The sequence below is a fragment of the Borostomias antarcticus genome (genome assembly GCF_949987555.1).
Source record: "Borostomias antarcticus genome assembly, chromosome: 9".
NCBI lineage: Eukaryota > Metazoa > Chordata > Actinopteri > Stomiiformes > Stomiidae > Borostomias > Borostomias antarcticus.
Window position 1 is genome coordinate 15,552,961 of NC_140242.1, and position 17,885 is coordinate 15,570,845.

The following is a 17,885-nucleotide window of genomic DNA, read 5'->3' on the forward strand; positions in this document are numbered from 1 at the left end:
ACCCTGGCTTATAGGAGCAATCGCCACTGGTAGGGGTGCACCAATAATTTGCAAAACTTGGGACAATTTAATTGTTCCTATCGAAACGTAAACAACTATAATTCCACACCAAAACAAAGTCCATCACGACAACCCGTGCTCAAACACCACAACGCCTTTTATCAAACTGAAATAGCCCTGCCAGTGTTAACCATCTCTGGGCTACTGTATAAAATCGCATTCATAAGCCATCGTTCTGACACCATAAGGGGAAGCTTGTCAACGAAATGCAACAACAGGTCCTTATCTCTCACATAGCAGCAAATTCACACACATTGGCAACATGATCCATCTGAAATGCATAAAGTTGCGTTTCCACCAACAATTAAGCTGTATTTTAGGGCGCTATTGGGACGAGAAAATAACTTACCTGATAAAAAATGGGCACCGCAAACGCGGGCATTTCTGATTATGTCCTCAGTCCAGTTCATAGGCGATTTTACCCTCTGAGAGTAGGGGGGGCAACATTTTGACGTGAGTGAAAAAAAAACAGTTCTGCCATCCCGTCCCGTCTATTTACAAAGAATGCCAGTTGTGAACAGTATGCTAATAAGAAATCCGTATGACAATTCAATATGATCCGTGTATCATCCGATCATTCAATTATTCCCTTCAGTCTGGCAAACGGAAGGTGAGAAAACGACTCAATATTTCGTTATTCAGTTTTTCTATATGTACCAAAAACAGGAAGTTGTTGCCTGTTTTCAGCCCTAAATGGAAAAATGCATAAACAAGGAAACCAAAACGAAATAATAAGTCTAATTTACATTTTCTCTATTTTTCTTTCTATTTGCGCATGCGCAGTTTTACATACGGTGAGCGCCAAAAGTGGAGGGGCCAAACTTCTTCTGCCCTGGCCTGATATCTTTTATTATACAACGGTATAGATCCGGTCCATTGTCTCTATTGGTCAGTTTGCATTCCAGCCGTGGCGATAACCACGATGGCCCCACGCTAAAATGGAATGTTCGCACATCTTTTAATATCAATCCACTTCTTATTAGTAGCCGTGGCAGTGTACAGATCAATGTTTACTAAGATCTGCTGTAGCATTGTCGTTGCCTGGCAACGTTCCCTTTTCAGCGGAAGTATCCGCAAATGATTAACAAATAGTTCCATTAAATATACATTTATTTAAAGTTCGTATTGTTTTTCTTTTTGAAATATTGACGGATAAATGTGGCAACCGTTGTATAAAAGCATTATGGAACTCGAAGCACTGCTTCTCGTTCCATAATGCTTTAATATAGCCTACTTCATAGTACAAGCTATGGCTCATGGCTGCCATGGAAACCAAGATAAAGACTAATGTCCAGGCATTCCATTCCATGGCAACCAAGAGCCACGAGACATGAAAGCCTCTAGGCTTTAAGTAAGTAAGAAGCTTGAGAATCATGGTTATCTCCTGTTTCTGTAGCGCAAGGCAGCTTGATGTACACCCCCTGGACATGACGCTACTAGGCTTTAAGGATAATAATAATAATAATAATAATAATAACAATAATAATAAGCTAATAATAATAATAATAATAACAATAATAGCCTAAATATTATTTGTATTGCACCTTTCATACAAATAAATGCAACTCAAAGTGCTTAATGGGATTCTGTTGGCTTTTTGTCATTTTCTATTGATGATGTTTCTTTGGTGTGTTTTCAAGTTGAATAAAAGGTGCAGCGTCACCTAGCCTACAGTAACTATAACCACAGTCTTGTCTGACTTCTTGTAGGCAAACAAAATTAGGCTACTGAAGAAATCACTCCAACACGGGATTTGAATCAGCGATAAAGACAGGTTTATTACAAAGTTAGCATAAAATAGACACTTTCAGTCTGGTCTAATTACCATCTCACACATATGATTAGAGGGTGCAGCATGTGAGGTTGCAGCATGTTTCTCTCCAAACGGAGGCTATTATTGCCACATTGTGTTTGGCCGGTATGAAGTGTATGGCGACTTGCGACTTGGTCACGGATAGGCTACAGCATCTGTGTTCAGAGATGTGCATGTTGAGTGAACGACTATTTGAGCAGGTGGGCTAGCCTATTACATTCGTCATGGCGCAAGTAGGCCTAATAGCCTGATGCCCTTGACTTCCAAGCGTCTCCCCGTGAGGGGGTGTGTAAAAGTGTGGCTTTTGTGCACTTAGGCCATAGTTTCCATTGGGGATATGGTCTAGGAATTAGGTCTAGGCCTACTGGTTTTTGGAGAAGGAGATCTGATTTTCATTTGATTAGCCTTTGTAAGGCGTTTATAGGCTATTCAATCCTATAGGACATAATTATGTCTTTGAACGTCGTGTACGGTTTTGGGTCACAGAGGAGGTGCCAGTGTCAATCTGCCCGAACTCCCTCCCAAGGGATGAATATGCACAGGGGACTGTTCTTGGAGATCTTGTCCTTAGTACATATCCCTCTAATCAGAGATAAGTATGGCTCGAGTGAGACGATTGCGAAAATTCTGGCTTTGATTCGGGTAGCTGTTTCCCTTTGGCACTCACCGGATGTAGCAAATTGCGCATGCGCAAGGTACGGTGGGAAATGTGACAATTAATAAAGAAAAACGTAAATTAGACTTATTTCGTTTTGGTTTCCTTGTTTAAGCAGTTTTCCTTTTAGGGCTGTAAACAGGAAAACAAGCACCATTTCCCAGTTTTTGGTACATACAGAAAAACAGAATAATGAAATATTGAGTCGTTTTCTCAACTTCCGTTTGCCAGACTGAAAGGAATAATTGAATGATCGGATGATACACAGACCCAATATGCACAACGCATCAAACTTCATCTAGACACCACGAGCATGTCAATATGACTTTATGACCGAGCACTAGGCCATACCCAACGTCAAAAAAAAAAAACGATGTGAAAGGTTGTAAGTCAGTGTTTGAATGCTTGAACACGGTTTTGCAAGACTGAAAATAAGTTTTGAAGGCTTGCACAATGTTTTGATAGGTTGAAAATAAAATTCCAATCTCAGAAAATGTTGTTTTGTATTTGAGTTTTCCTTTTTCACAGCTGCAACACTCCTTTTTCAACCATTCAAAGTCACTTTTTCTGAGATTTGGCCACACACTTGCAAGGTTGCGAGTCATGTCATTTTTGGCAGCGTTCTTCCGCAAACGGTTTTGAAAAAACGGTGGACTTGAAACTCCACAGCAGCGGTCAGAAAATTGTGTGACAGTAGGGGGCGCTGTTGCACATGTTCTGCATGGATGGCTTAGCTGGTCTACCTTGCGGTTCCATGCGCATTACGCGCAATCTCAGACTTTTTTTCACATTGACACCCATAAATCTATGCTACCTTCATGTCGAGACATATTAAAAACATTTTTTCACCCAAGACACCCATAAATCTATGCTGTGGTGACCCACAATATTACTATAGGCTATTAATAACTTAATGTGTTTGCCTACTGATTAGGAGTCTAATTGTCAACCTAACTAGCATGACTATGCTATCCTCGTTAGTTAGACCCAGCATTCCGGGTGAAACTCTATCTTATTTAAAGGCTGTGTCTGAGCTGAGTTTTTGGTATACAGATTCTTTTAACTCTGAGATGTTGCTTTCGCTTGCCTGTCTTTCTGTACTGAAAATAAACTTCACACTTACATAAGATTTTTCCTCTGTTCACGTCAGTAAGGCAAAATTTATGATTTTGGTCTATCACGTAGTAACACTCTAAAGAGAGGGTACATTGTTTTTCTATTGCTTTTAATGTCTGGAAATGTGCACACAAATCCTGGACCTGGTCTAAACTGTATCCCCACACCCGAGGAGTTCAAAGGCAGGTCTGGTCTAGGTATTATCCATATTAATGTTAGAAGCTTGCTCCCAAAATTGGATTTGATTATTAATATTATTGTTTTATCAGAAACATGGCTTTCTAAGTCTGTTCCAGACAAAGATATCTGTATAATAGGATATAATGTACATCGCTGCGATCGTCCCAGGAAAGGGGGCGGAATCGCTATGTATACAAAAAACAAATGTAATATTAGTGTCTTATCCGCAGTGTCCATCCCTAAGCAATTTGAACTGTTGGCCCTGTAGCACGCGATAATGTAATAATTAACTGATAATGTAATAACGCCTGATAATGTAATAAAAGTTTGACTTAACTCAATCGAAAATGTAATAAAACCTGATAATGTAATAACTTAACCAATAATGTAATAAAATTTCCTGACTGATAATGTAATAAAATTTTTCTGATAATGTAATACCTTATTACATTATTGGTCAAGTTGTTACATTATCAGGTGGGTCTTTTTTTTCAAAACTGGTAACGTAATACTTGACTGATAATGTAATAATCTAAAAAAGCGAATGAATACTGCTGTTAGGGTACTTTGTGGTATACTTTGGCGTACTTTGTGGTACTTGTGGTATACATATATGTGTCTTATGATACTTTGCAGTATACTTTTGGGTGCTTTGAGGTATTTTTGTGATATACTTTGGGGTACTCTGTGGTATACTTTGCAGTACTTTGTGGTATACTTTGGGGTACACAGCAATACTTTGCAGTACTCTGCAGTATACTTTGGGGTACTTTGATATTTTGCGGTAGTTTGCAGTAAACGTTGGGGTACTTTGCAGTACTTTGCGGTCCTTAGTGGTATACTTTGGGGTACTTTGTCGTACTCTGCAGTACTTTGCAGTATACTTTGGCTACTTTGCATTATACTTTGGGGTACTTTGTAGTACTTTGTGGTATACATTGAGGTACTTACCCATACTTTGCAGTAATGCGTGGTCATTTGTGGTACTTTGTGGTATACGGAGGTACTTTGCACTATGCTTTGGGGTACTTTGCTGTACTTTGTGGTATACTTTGTGCAGTACTTTGTGGTATACTTTGGGGTACACAGCAATACTTTGCAGTACTCTGCAGTATACTTTGGGGTACTTTGGGGTACTTTGATATTTTGCGATAGTTTGCAGTAAACATTGGGGTACTTTGCAGTACTTTGAGGAATACTTTGAGGTACTTTGTGGTGTGCTTTGGAGTACTTTGCGGTACTTAGTGGTATACTTTGGGGTACTTTGTGGTACTCTGCAGTACTTTGCAGTATACTTTGGGTACTTTGCGTTATACTTTGGGGTACTTTGTAGTACTTTGTGGTATACATTGAGGTACTTACCCATACTTTGCAGTAATGTGTGGTAATTTGTGGTACTTTGGTATACGGAGGTACTTTTCAGTATGCTTTGGGGTACTTTGCGGTACTTTGTGGTATACTTTGGGGTATACTTTGCTGTATACTTTGGGGTACTTTGTTGTATACTTCGGGGTACTTTGTGGTATTTTGCAGTACTTTGCATTATACTTTGGAGTACTTTGCAGTACTTTGTGGTATACTTTGGAGTACTTTGAGGTTCTTTGTGGTATACTTTGGAGTACTTTGAGATACTTAGTGATTAGTAGGGCCCTTCAAAAAGGGGTTCAGTATTTTATCTTAGCCTATATAGTAGGAGACAGGATTTAATTTAAGACATAGTTTTAACTATATGAATTGAAAGCAAAATGTATGAGGCAAATTATGTGAGGCTGCTGTTCATAAACTATAGTTAAGAGCTGCTATCTATTGACTATATTTCAGATTGCAATACCATAACTCCCCCGATACTCATCTCCAAACTCAGCAACTGTCTCAACACTGGAGACAGTCAACCTCTCACCTTCAACACTGGAGAAAGTCACCCTCTCACCATCAACACTGGGCTGTTTCATATCCTCTGTACAAACACGACTGCATAGCCTACCGCAGCTGTCATCAGTGAATTGATAATTGAGCTGGAATTGTAGGTACAGTAACTATACAGTCTTTTTTGTACAGAGGATATGAAACAGCCCAGTGTTGAGGGTGAGAGGGTGACTTTCTCCAGTGTTTAGGGTGAGAGAAGATGAGGTGTGGCTGCCCACTCTCACCACCTGAGGTCTGCCCGTCAGGAAGTCCAGGATCCACCTGTGCAGGAAGGGTTTAATCTCCAATCTCCATCCTGCATTTGGAGATGAGTATGGGGGAGTTGTGTGGGCATTACTGTGCAGGGTTGTGTGATGCGTAGTGCAGTAGATCTGTGGTAGTAGTGCTTGTAGTTAGTGCATGCTGCATGCCGCTTCTGCTTGCCACTCTGCTTTCATCTACCGCCGCCAGCTAGCCCTCCTTATGGAGGGTGAAAAGAGGAGCCGAGTGCGTAAGTCTTCTGCCAGTACAAAGCCACTCCACCGCCAAGACTCCTACAGTGCCTCCCCGCGGCCACACATGGTAAATGTGTAACTCGCGGTCCCAGGCTAAACTGTAGGGGATCTCGGTGTGTGGACACGCACTGGCTCCTGCCAACCACTGTCCCAGCTATTGGCAAATAGCATGGGCAGATGTGTCTCACAGCCATAGTAGGCAACCCATCTAGGAGAAGGTCACTCCGAACAAAAACCACAGGTGCTGCTTGTGCCTGGCTCCGCACCGTATACCATCTGGAGGTGTGGAGCAAGGGCGGATGAGGGTTTTAAGCCCAAAACGGCCAGAGTAGGGCTGTGAGGAGTTGCGCCCCACAGTCCTTAACCAGCAAAAAGCCCTGATGGAAGAACACTGAAGAGATACCCAGCCCGGAGGAAGCCCGGGGCCCCCGTCTGGAGCCAGGCCCGGACGGAGGGCCCGTCTGCGAGCGCCTGGTGGCTGGGCTTTTCATGTAGCCCGGCCGGGCCCAGCCCGAAAGAGCAATGTGGAAACAACATCTCTGTCTCATCCGTCCTGTGGACCCAACACCCGTGGGAGGAACTGTCGGGGTCGGGTACGCTGCCAACTAGGTGGCAGTGAAGGCGGAGGGCACTGACGGACCGGACCCAGGTGGCAAAGGCTGGCTCTGGGGACATGGAATGTGACCTCACTGGGGGGGAAGGAGCTGGAGCTTGTGAGGGAGGTGGAGCGATACCAATTACACCTGATGGGGCTAACCTCCACGCACAGCACTGGCACCGGAACCAAACTCCTGGATAGGGGTTGTACTTCTCCGGAGTTGCTTATGGTATGGAGCGTAAGGCAGGTGTGGCTATACTAGCTAGCCCCCAGCTGAGCGCCTCTGTGCTGGAGTTCACCCCAGTGGACTAGAGGGTCGCCTCCGTGCGCCTTAGGACTGTGGGGGGGGGACTCTGACTGTGGTTTGTGCTTATGCACCGAACAGCAGTTCGGAGTACTCGGCCTTCCTGCAGACCCTAAGTGGAGTCCTATTTGGGACTCATGCAGGGGACTCCACTGTCCTTGATTGATTGATTGAAACTTGAAGGGGTGTGATTGGGAGGCATGGCTCCACAATCTGAACCCGAGTGGTTTTGTTGTTGGACTTCTGTGCTAGTCACGGTTTGTCCATAACAAACACCATGTTCGAACACAAGGATGCCCACAAGAACACCTGGCATCAGAAAACCTTAGGCCGAAGGTCGATGATCGTTTTCGTTATTGTATCATCTGATCTGAGGCCATGTGTTTTGGACACTCAGGTGAAGAGAGGGGCAGAGCTGTCCACTGATCACCATCTGGTGGTGAGCTGGTTTCGATGGTAGAGGAAGCCTCTGGACAGACCTGGAAAACCCAAGTGTGTAGTGAGGGTTAACTGGGAACGTCTGGAGGAAGAGCCTGTCCGGAGAGATTTCAATCGCCACCTCCGGCGGAGCTTCTCAGGAATCCCTGTGGAGGTTGGGGACATCGAACATGAGTGGTCAGTGTTCAAAGCCTCCATTGCTGAAGCTGCGGCTGGGAGCTGTGGCCTGAGGGCCATAGGTACTTCAAGGGGCGGTAACCCCCAGACACCGTGGTGGACACAGGGGGTCAGGGAAGCCGTCCGACTGAAGGAGGAGGCCTTCCGGGATATGTTAGCCCGGAGGACCCCAAAAGCAGTTGCAGGGTATCGACTGGCCCGGAGGGCTGCAGCTTTGGCCGTGACCAAGGCAAAGCAGCGGGTGTGGGAGCAGTTCGGAGGAACCATGGAGAAGGACTTTCTGTTGGCACCAAGATGTTTCTGGAAGACCATCAGACACCTCAGGAAGGGAAAGTGGGGGACCATCCAAGCTGTATACAGCAAGGATGGGACACTGCTGACCTCAACTGAGGAGGTTGTTGAGCGTTGGAAGGAGCAATTTGAGGAACTCCTGAACCTGACTAATCCACCCTCTACGATTGAGGCAGAGCCGCAAGATGATGGGGGGTCATCGTCAATTTCCCTGGAGGAGGTCATTGACGTAGTCAAACAACTCCACAGTGGGACTGGGAGTTCCCAGAAATGCTGAAGGCGCTGGGTGTTGAGGAGCTGTCTTGGTTGACACGCCTCTTTAACATTGCGTGGAAGTCTGGGTCAGTGCCAAAGGAGTGGCAGACTGGGGTGGTGGTCCCAATATTGAAAAAAGGGGACCAGAGGGTGTGTGCCAATTACAGAGGCATCACATTACTCAGCCTCCCAGGGAAAGTGTACTCCAAGGTGCTGGAAAGGAGGGTCCGGCCGATAGTCGAACCTAAGATTGAAGAGGAACAATGTGGATTTCATCCTGGTCGCGGAACCACCAGCCATCCAATCCCTGTACACCCAGAGCAAGAGCTGTGTCCGTGTTCTTGGCAGTAAGTCAAGATTTTCATGGACAGGATATTGAGGCGTAGCCGTGGGGAGGTGGGTTTGCAGTTTGGTGAGCTGGGGATCGCGTCGCTGCTGTTTGCAGATGATGTGGTCCTGATGGCATCATTGGCCTGCGACCTCCAGCACTCTCTGGATAGGTTCGCAACTGAGTGTGAAGCGGCTGGGATGAGAATCAGCACTTCTTAATCTGAGGCCATGGTTCTCAGCAGGAAACCGGTGGTCTGTCCGCTTCGAGTAGGAAATTAGTCCTTACCCCAAGTGAAGGAGTTCAAGTATCAGGGGGTCTTGTTCACGAGTGAGGAAACCATGGAGAGGGAGTTTGGCTGGAGAATCGGAGCAGCTGGTGCGGTTCTGCAGTCGCTTTACCGCACTGTTGTGATGAAAAGAGAGCTGAGCCAAAAGGCAAAGCTCTCGATCTACTGGTCTATCTTCGTCCCCACCCTCACCTATGGTCATGAAGGATGGGTCATGACCGAAAGAACGAGATCACGGATACAAGTGACCGAAATTAGTTTTCTCCAGAGGGTGGCTGGGGTCTCCCTGAGAGATTGGGTGAGAAGTTCAGTCATCCAGGAGAGACTCAGAGTAGAGCCGCTGCTCCTTTGCGTTGAAAGGAGCCAGTTGAGGTGGTTCGGGCACCTACAGTAGTTTGGATGCCTCCTGGGAGGTGTTCCAGGCGTGTCCGGCTGGGAGGAGGCCACGGGCAGACCTGCAAACTCTGGAGTCGTGAAAAAGGTGACGACATACAAAACTAAAACCCTCTAGATTCACTGAAACTACCATGGTTAACATAAAAAAGGTGGTTGTAGCCAAAAGGTGACAAGTTTGCAGGTCTGCACGGGGTAGACCCAGGACTAAGTGGCGGGACTACATCTCCGACTACATCTCACTGGCCTGTGAGCGGCTAAAGATTCCCCAGGCAGAGCTGGTTGATGCTGCTAGGGAAAGGGATGTCTGGGGCCCCCTGCTGGAACTGCTGCCTCCGCGACCCGACCCCAGATAAGCGGATGAAGATGGATGGATGGATGATGGATGGATATGGGGGAGTTATGGTATTGCAATCTAAAAATATAGTCGATGGATAGCAGCTCTTAACTATAGTTGATGAACAGCAGCCTCAAATAATTTGCCTCATACACTTTGCTTTCAATTCATCAGTTCCTGTCTCCTACTATATAGGCTAAGATAAAATACTGAACCCATTTTTGAAGGGCCTTACTAATCACTAAGTACCTCACTCTAAAGTATACCACAAAGTACCTCAAAATACTCCAAAGTATACCACAAAGTACTCCAAAGAATAGCACAAAGTACTGCAAAATACCACAAAGTACCCCAAAGTATACAGCAAAGTCCCCCAAGTGTACAGCAAAGTACCCCAAAGTATACCATGTAGTACCGCAAAGGACCCCAAAGTATACCACAAAGTACTGCAAAGTACTCCAAAGCATACTGCAAAGTATCTCCGTATACCACAAAGTACCACAAATTACCACACATTACTGCAAAGTATGGGTAAGTACCTCAATGTATACCACAAAGTACTGCAAAGTATACCAGAGTAGCCCAAAGTATACCACAAAGTACCTCAAAGCACCCCAAAGTATACTGCAAAGTATCATAAGACACACTAAAGTATACACAAGTACCACAAAGTACGCCAAAGTATACCACAAAGGACCCTAACAGTATTATTCATTGGCTTTTTTAGATTATTACATTATCAGTCAAGTATTACGTTACCAGTTTTGAAAAAAAAGACCCACCTGATAATGTAATAACTTGACCAATAATGTAATAAGGTATTACATTATCAGAAAAATGGTATTACATTATCAGTCAGGGAATTCTATTACATTATTGGTTAAGTTATTACATTATCAGGTTTTATTACATTTTCGATTGAGTTAAGTCAAACTTTTATTACATTATCAGGCGTTATTACATTATCCGTTAATTATTACATTATCGGGTGCTACAGGCCGTAAAACTAGATCTTGCTCAGGGTCAATTTATTAATATTATTGGATGCTACAGGCCACCCTCTGCTTGTGCTGAAGCCCTATCCTCATTAGCTCATTACTTATCTACTTTTGGCTCAAATGAGCTACTGCGAGTGAGGGACTTAAATTGCGATTGGTTGACTTCAGCATCAGATAACCTTAAATCGGTGTGTGACTCTTTTAATTTGACGCAATTAGTCGAGGCGATAACGCGCCCAAATGCTAAATGTCCTGAGAAGTCATCATTGCTTGACCTGATTTTAACAAATGCTCCACACAAATACTCTGATATAGGCACCTTTGAGTGACAATTGTGTCATTGCAACTGTAAGGCAGGCTAAGCTCCCTAAAACCAAGCCCCGATTGCTTATCAAAAGAGACCTCAAACGTTTTTGTGAACAAGCCTTCTTTCATGATCTTTATCATTTTGATTGGAATAGACTTAATCTTGTTGGTGAAGTGGAACTGGCCTGGAAATTATTTTACGATGGTTTCCAAAACATTGTGAATAAACATGCTTCTTTTCATAAATTGCGTGTAAAAGGTCGCAATAATCCATGGTTTTCTCCTGAGCTAAATGGTCTTCTTAGAGACAGAAATATTGCATGGGCCAGAGCAAGACAAAGCAAAACAGATGCTGATTGGCTCCACTTTAGACAGCTCAGAAACTGCTGTACACAGGCTATAAAGAGAGCAAAAGCAGAGTACTATCTTTCGGAAACTAGTAAGAACTTAAATGATCCCAAAAAGTTTTGGAAGGTGATCCATTCTCTTTCTGGCCAGGTTTCCTCCACCGAACCACCTTTTTAAACAAAGGTTTGTGTATGATAACTGATAAGTCTGGATATTGAATTATTTTAATGAGCATTTTATTTCCGCAGGCTTTTTATTTGAGTCTGGTAAAAAGTCAAACAGTCCTGATTTTCTTGTTCAAAATGGACATTTTGGCCTTGCCTGTCGGTAATGAAAATGTGGAAGCCCCATTTCAGTTTCTTCCTATATCTGCTGCTGATGTACTAAGAGAGTTGAAACAGCTGGATCCCAAGAAATCTGCAGGTCCTGATCAGCTTGAACCCCACTTTCTCAAATTGGCTGCAGACTTCATTGCTGAGCCTTTATCAGTTTTGTTTAATCTCAGTCTTCTTAATAGTGGGGTCCCACTCACGTGGAAGTCTGCCTTTGTTTTACCCCTGTTAAAAGGGGGGGATCCCTCAAAGGTGAACAACTACAGGCCAATCTCGAAGCTGTGCATTTTAGCAAAGGTCTTTGAAAGGCTTGTCAGCAATCAATTAAAAGATTTCCTTGAGAAAAATGGCATCTTATCGAGACACCAATCTGGCTTCAGAAAAAAGCACAGCACGGTTTCTGCAGCCCTTAAGGTCTTAAATGACATCATGGAAGCACTGGACTTAAAGAAAGTGTGTGTAGCCTTATTTCTAGATTTATCAAAGGCATTTGACACTGTAGATCATAATATCCTGGTTGATAGATTGCACAAAATTGGCATGCAGTTTCCTGGTTCAGAAACTATCTAATGAATCGATCACAGTGTGTCCAAATGGCCGGGACCTCATCGACATTTTTAATGGTTCCGAAGGGGGTACCACAAGGTTCAGTGTTGGGGCCCATTTTGTTTTCAATCTACAAAAATGATCTGTGTAATGATTTGTCTGATGCCCTGTATCATTTTTATGCCGACGACACGATTATTTATTGTTTTGCACCATGTGCTGTGCAAGCTTTTGCTCTTTTACAGTCTGCCTTTGATGTGGTTCAGTCTCGTCTGCAAAGGCTGAAGCTGGTTTTGAACATAGATAAGACGAAATTCATGATGTTTTCTAGGGCTACTGTGTCACAAAATCTCCCTGTTTTAAGTTGCCAAGGAACAGCCATTGAGCTGGTTTCGTCTTATAAGTATTTGGGCTTCCATGTCGATCAACACCTCACGTTCAAGTCCCATATTTCAAGTCTAGTCTCTAAACTCAAGGTAAAATCGGGCTTTTATTTTAGGAACAGATCTTGTTTCTCTAATAGAGCTAGGAAATATCTTGTGTCAACAACTTTTCTGCCACTGCTTGATTATGGTGACATACTGTACATGCACGCTCCAGCCATCTGTTTACGTTCTCTGGACACTGTGAATCACTGTGCTTTGCGGTTTGTCACTGGTTGTAAAAATCTGACCCATCATTGCACTTTGTATAAAAAAGCAGAAAGGTCATCTTTGATTGATAGGAGATACACTCATTGGTTGACTTTTATTTATAAAGCTCTCTTTGGTGTTGTCCCGTCCTATCTAGGAAACTACCTAATTAGGAATCAAGGACACTACATCTTACGATCATCTGACATCTTTACACTGACTGTCCCTTGAGTGTTCACAGAACTGGGGAAAAAGGCATTTCGCTATGCTGCTCCCTCTGCATGGAATTCCTTGCAAGCTGACTTAAAATTGCCTGAACTGATCCCGTTTGACAGTTTTGTTGACATTCTCAAGGATAAGGAACTTGAAGGTATTGGGGTTTGTCACTGCTTTTAAATCAGTTGTTATACTTCTAACTTGAGCTTATTTTATTTATTCGTATGTATGCTAATTGTATTGTAACCTTTTGTATTGTAATTTGCTGCCTCTTGGTCAGGTCGCTTTTGAAAAAGAGATTATTTATCTCAATAAGCTTACCTGGTTAAATAAAGGTCTAATAAAAAACTCTGCCCAGGTATAGGTTCACCACAATAGTTTGACTTAGACATTATTCTGGGTTTTAAGGGTAAGTTGTCCTCAGAGTAGCCTACTCCTCTCCCTTTCTCCAGCATATAGGCCTACGGAAACAGATGCATAGTCTTCAATAGGCCTACGATTGTGCCTATGATAATAATTGTGAAAAGAATGAGGATATTTGTTAGTATATCGGTGGTGGTGATAGGATTAGGCCTACAGATAGGATTAGGATAGTGGTGATGAAGGGCTTTGAGAAGCTGGCAAAGGACCACATTTAGCCTACTCCTCACTGCCCAGCACATTTGACCCCTACAGTTCCCATACAGACCCAGCAGATCCACAGAGAATGCTATTCCCCACATCCTCCACACTGTACTATCTTACCTGGACAAGAGTAAGGGGAAAGTGTTGAATTGCGTGCATCTTCAAGTAGGCTATCTGGGTATAGAGATCTCCAACAACCCGACATGGTTCACTCAGGCGTCTGAAGAGATTCAGAGCATCCCCCTAGGCCCCCACATACGCGTTTCGGCTATAAAAGCCTTCTTCCGCGTTTGTGAAACGCGAGCTAGGCCAGCTAAGCCATCCATGCAGAACATGTGCAACAGCGCCCCCTACTGTCACACAATTTTCAGACTGCTGCTGTGGAGTTTCAAGTCCACCGTTTTTTCAAAACCGTTTGCGGAAGAACGCTGCTAAAAATGACATGACTCCCAACCTTGCAAGTGTGTGGCCAAATCTCAGAAAAAGTAACTTTGAATGGTTGAAAAAGGAGTGTTGCAGCTGTGAAAAAGGAAAACTCAAATACAAAACAACATTTTCAGAGATTGGAATTTTATTTTCAACCTATCAAAACATTGTGCAAGCCTTCAAAACTTATTTTCAGTCTTGCAAAACCGTGTTCAAGCATTCAAACACTGACTTACAACCTTTCACATCGTTTTTTTTCAGTTTCGAATTATGGCATGATTCTAAGCCCATACTGGTGCTAGCTTCCTCGCCGATGGTGATGTTGCTAGTGCTAGTGCTAGCTTCGATAGCCTCTGGAGGACTTCTGCATGCGATTGCACCTGCTGCGGTGTCATTTCGAGTGGTAGCTTCTTCATTAGCATTGGCAGTTTTTTTTTAATGAAGAAGTGGTCAATTGTTTTTATAGCTCTTTTCGCCATTGTGAGCAGGTTGGCTGATTAGTAAAAAAAAAAAGTTATAATTATTTTATTTTTTTGTAAGAATTTGAGCAGAGTTGGGCTGGCCAATCAGGGGAGGCACTTGCCCCCCTGCCCCCCCTATAAAATTGCCCATGATCCAGTCCGTACGCTTAATGGCTTGTAGCCACAGGCGACTCCAGTTCTGAAAAGGCCGGTTTCCTCTTGAAGCGAATAAAGTTTGCCACTAGTGCGCCGATTTGTACACCCATAGACGCAACAGCCAGACATCTTGATGGTATATAAAATACTAGTCTTTGCACTAAAATACGGCTTGCTCTGAATTTGTCTGTCTCCCCCTGCTTCTGTTTCAAGAATGCGCGCGCATACTTGTGCTGACGAAGGCTGTAAAAGGGTCTATAATGAAAAAATATGACCCACGCTCGTTTATTTATGGGCGGTGGCTCTACCACATAAATTCAATAACTGACATAGCATCACCAGGTCAATAGAATCGACTGATGAACCTGGTGGCATCCGTAGTTGATTCTATTGTTGCCAAAATGCGCACACTGTCAATAACATAATAGACCCTTTTCTGTGCAACGTGATCATCCTGTTTCGACATTGCGCACGCATCGCTATAATGACACCGGTCAATAGATGTATTTGATTGATCTGGACCTGGTGGCATCTTTAGTTCATTCTTTTGTTGCCAAAATGCGCATACTTAATTGTTTACTTATTACTGCACATAAATTCAATAATTGACAAACAACCAACAGGTAACCGCATTTTTACATAGCTTTGATAACATCCAGTGACAAAAAACTGTCCACAACGCAAGTTTTGAACGCACGTTTGTGGGCCTTGAACTTGTACGTGAAGCTCCTTAACCACTAGGCCACAGGAGCTCTTGAAAATCAATGGTGTTTTGATGTTCTAGGACCACTGCCTCTTGTGGTACAGTAGCAACATAGAACTGCAGGTCAACAACACCAGGACACCCGGACAATGGGACATTGGCTCTCCTAGCTGCGCTGACTTATAGCCAACGCACAAAAAAAACACGTTTTGTGGGTTTTGAACTCAAAGTTTCAGCATGGCAGACTAGCGCCTTAACAACTAGGCCACCGGAGCCCTTTCAAGATTGCGTGAACATATTTGGACTGACGTAGGCTGTAAAAGGGTCTAAACAAATATGACCCACACTCGTTTATTTATGGGCGATGGCTCAAATTCAATAACTGACATAGCACCACCAGGTCAATAGAATCGATGCATTTGACTGATGGACCTGGTGGCATCCGTAGTACATTCTTTGGTTGCCAAAATGCGCACACTGTCTATAACATAATCTGTGCAACGTCATCATCCTGTTTCGACATTGCGCATGCATCGCTATAATGACACCGGTCAATATATGTATTTGATTGATCTGGACCTGGTGGCATCCGTAGTTCACTCTTTTGATGCCAAAATGCGCACAATTATTTGTACCTACAGTAAAAGGGTCTATATATAATGGGTAATTAGTGAGACACATATTGTAGGTATAATTTAAAACAGGAGTATTTCAAATGTTCAATTACTGCACATAAATTCAATAATTGACAAACAACCAACAGTTAACGTATTTTTACATAGCTTTTATAACATCCAGTGACAAAAAACTGCCCACAACACCAGTTTTGATGGTCTCGAACTCACAGTTTCAGCATGGCAGACTAGCTCCTTAACCACTAGGCCACCAGAGCGCTTAAAAACCAGTGGTGTCATAGTCTTTTGTTTTGATGTTCTGGGTAGCGACAACTGCAGGTCAACAACACCAGGACACAACCGCCAGGACATACTTACAACCCGACATTGGCTCTTCTACGTGTAGAAGTCATGACCCGAGGTTGAGCAATTCAAAACAGCAATACATGAAACAGCAACACTGTCTTTGCCATACATCTGTACATATATTAATTTGATTTATATGTACTGTAAATATACAAGGGGGCATGATGTATAATATGTACAGTGTGTAATATTTATGGTGGAAGAGTAACTGTGCTAGTAAGAGGAGAAGGCTTTGCCATGGAGTATGAAGCTGTTTCTCACATCCACAGACTTCCCAACAGACCGCTGCTGAACAAAGCTCTGTGTGTCGTATCTCCCAGAATCCGTTAAGGTAGAAAGGTGCTATTATAAGTGCAGTCCATAATCAAGAAAGGGTAAAACTAACTGTGGAGTAGTAGTTAGTCTCATACACACACACACACACACACACACACACAATGGAGAAATCTCCAGCATACTATTCACATGTACTATACAGGAGTGAAGCTAAAAGGTTGGACAGCAGCCCAGGATCATGTGTTGGGCTCTGATCTGCCTCAGAGCTGCTGTGGATTCACCAGCTGTTCCAGCGCTGCTAGCTACAGTAGCAGGTATACTGACGTCAAGATTCCAGCGCTGCTTGCAAGCATGTACTATACTGCAGTGTATCTCCCACCTCTGTCTGGCTGTGTGTCTGTACAGGCTTATGAGCCCGGCCAGAGAGAATATAAATACCACCGGTGCTCCCAGCACTGCTGTGACTGCAGATCTGCGTGTTTAAAGCCTCCACAAGCGAAGCCACCTGAACCACCAGCCTGCCACAGGAGTGCCATCCAGCAGGAGAGCTCAGAGACCAGGAGAGGAAGATCTCTCTACATTGGACAGCTCAGAGACCTGGAGAGAGAGATCTCTAAGAGAGCTCAGAGAACTGGAGAGAGATCTCTAGGAGAGCTCAGAGACTTGGAGAGAGAGAGATCTCTAGGAGAGCTCAGAGACTAGAGAGGGAGATCTCTAAGAGAGCTCAGAGACCTGGAGAGAGAGATCTCTAAGAGAGCTCAGAGACTAGAGAGGGAGATCTCTAAGAGAGCTCAGAGACCTGGAGAGAGAGATCTCTAAGAGAGCTCAGAGACTAGAGAGAGATCTCTAGGAGACCTCAGAGATCTGGAGAGAGGGGGGGGGGCAGATCTGAATGCTGAGTGGAGGAAGGAAGGAAGGAAAGTGCTTAGGAGAGAGGGAATAGTAAATTAGAGCACATTGAGCTCCGGTGAAGCTCACTGGGAGCTCTGGACCAATTAGAGGCACAGCCTGAGAGGCCAGTTAGATGGCTAATCTACCATCAATAAGCAGCTCACGTACAAGACATGTTCACAGTCACATTGTGGGCCTTCACAACCCATCAAGTAAGAGACACATCTCCTTACAATGTCACTCCATAATGATTTTCATCATCATCATCACCATCATCATCACCTTCACCACCACCATCATCATCATCATTTTCATCACCATCATCACCACCATCAT

General features: G+C 43.8%; 1 protein-coding gene across 1 annotated transcript in view; it reads right to left on the reverse strand.

The window, feature by feature from the left end:
• The window catches only part of plppr5b (phospholipid phosphatase related 5b), a gene marked incomplete at both ends in the record, with an annotated part of 52,344 nt that overhangs the window by 14,309 nt on the left and 20,150 nt on the right, over positions 1-17,885 (reverse strand). The window lies entirely within an intron of this gene.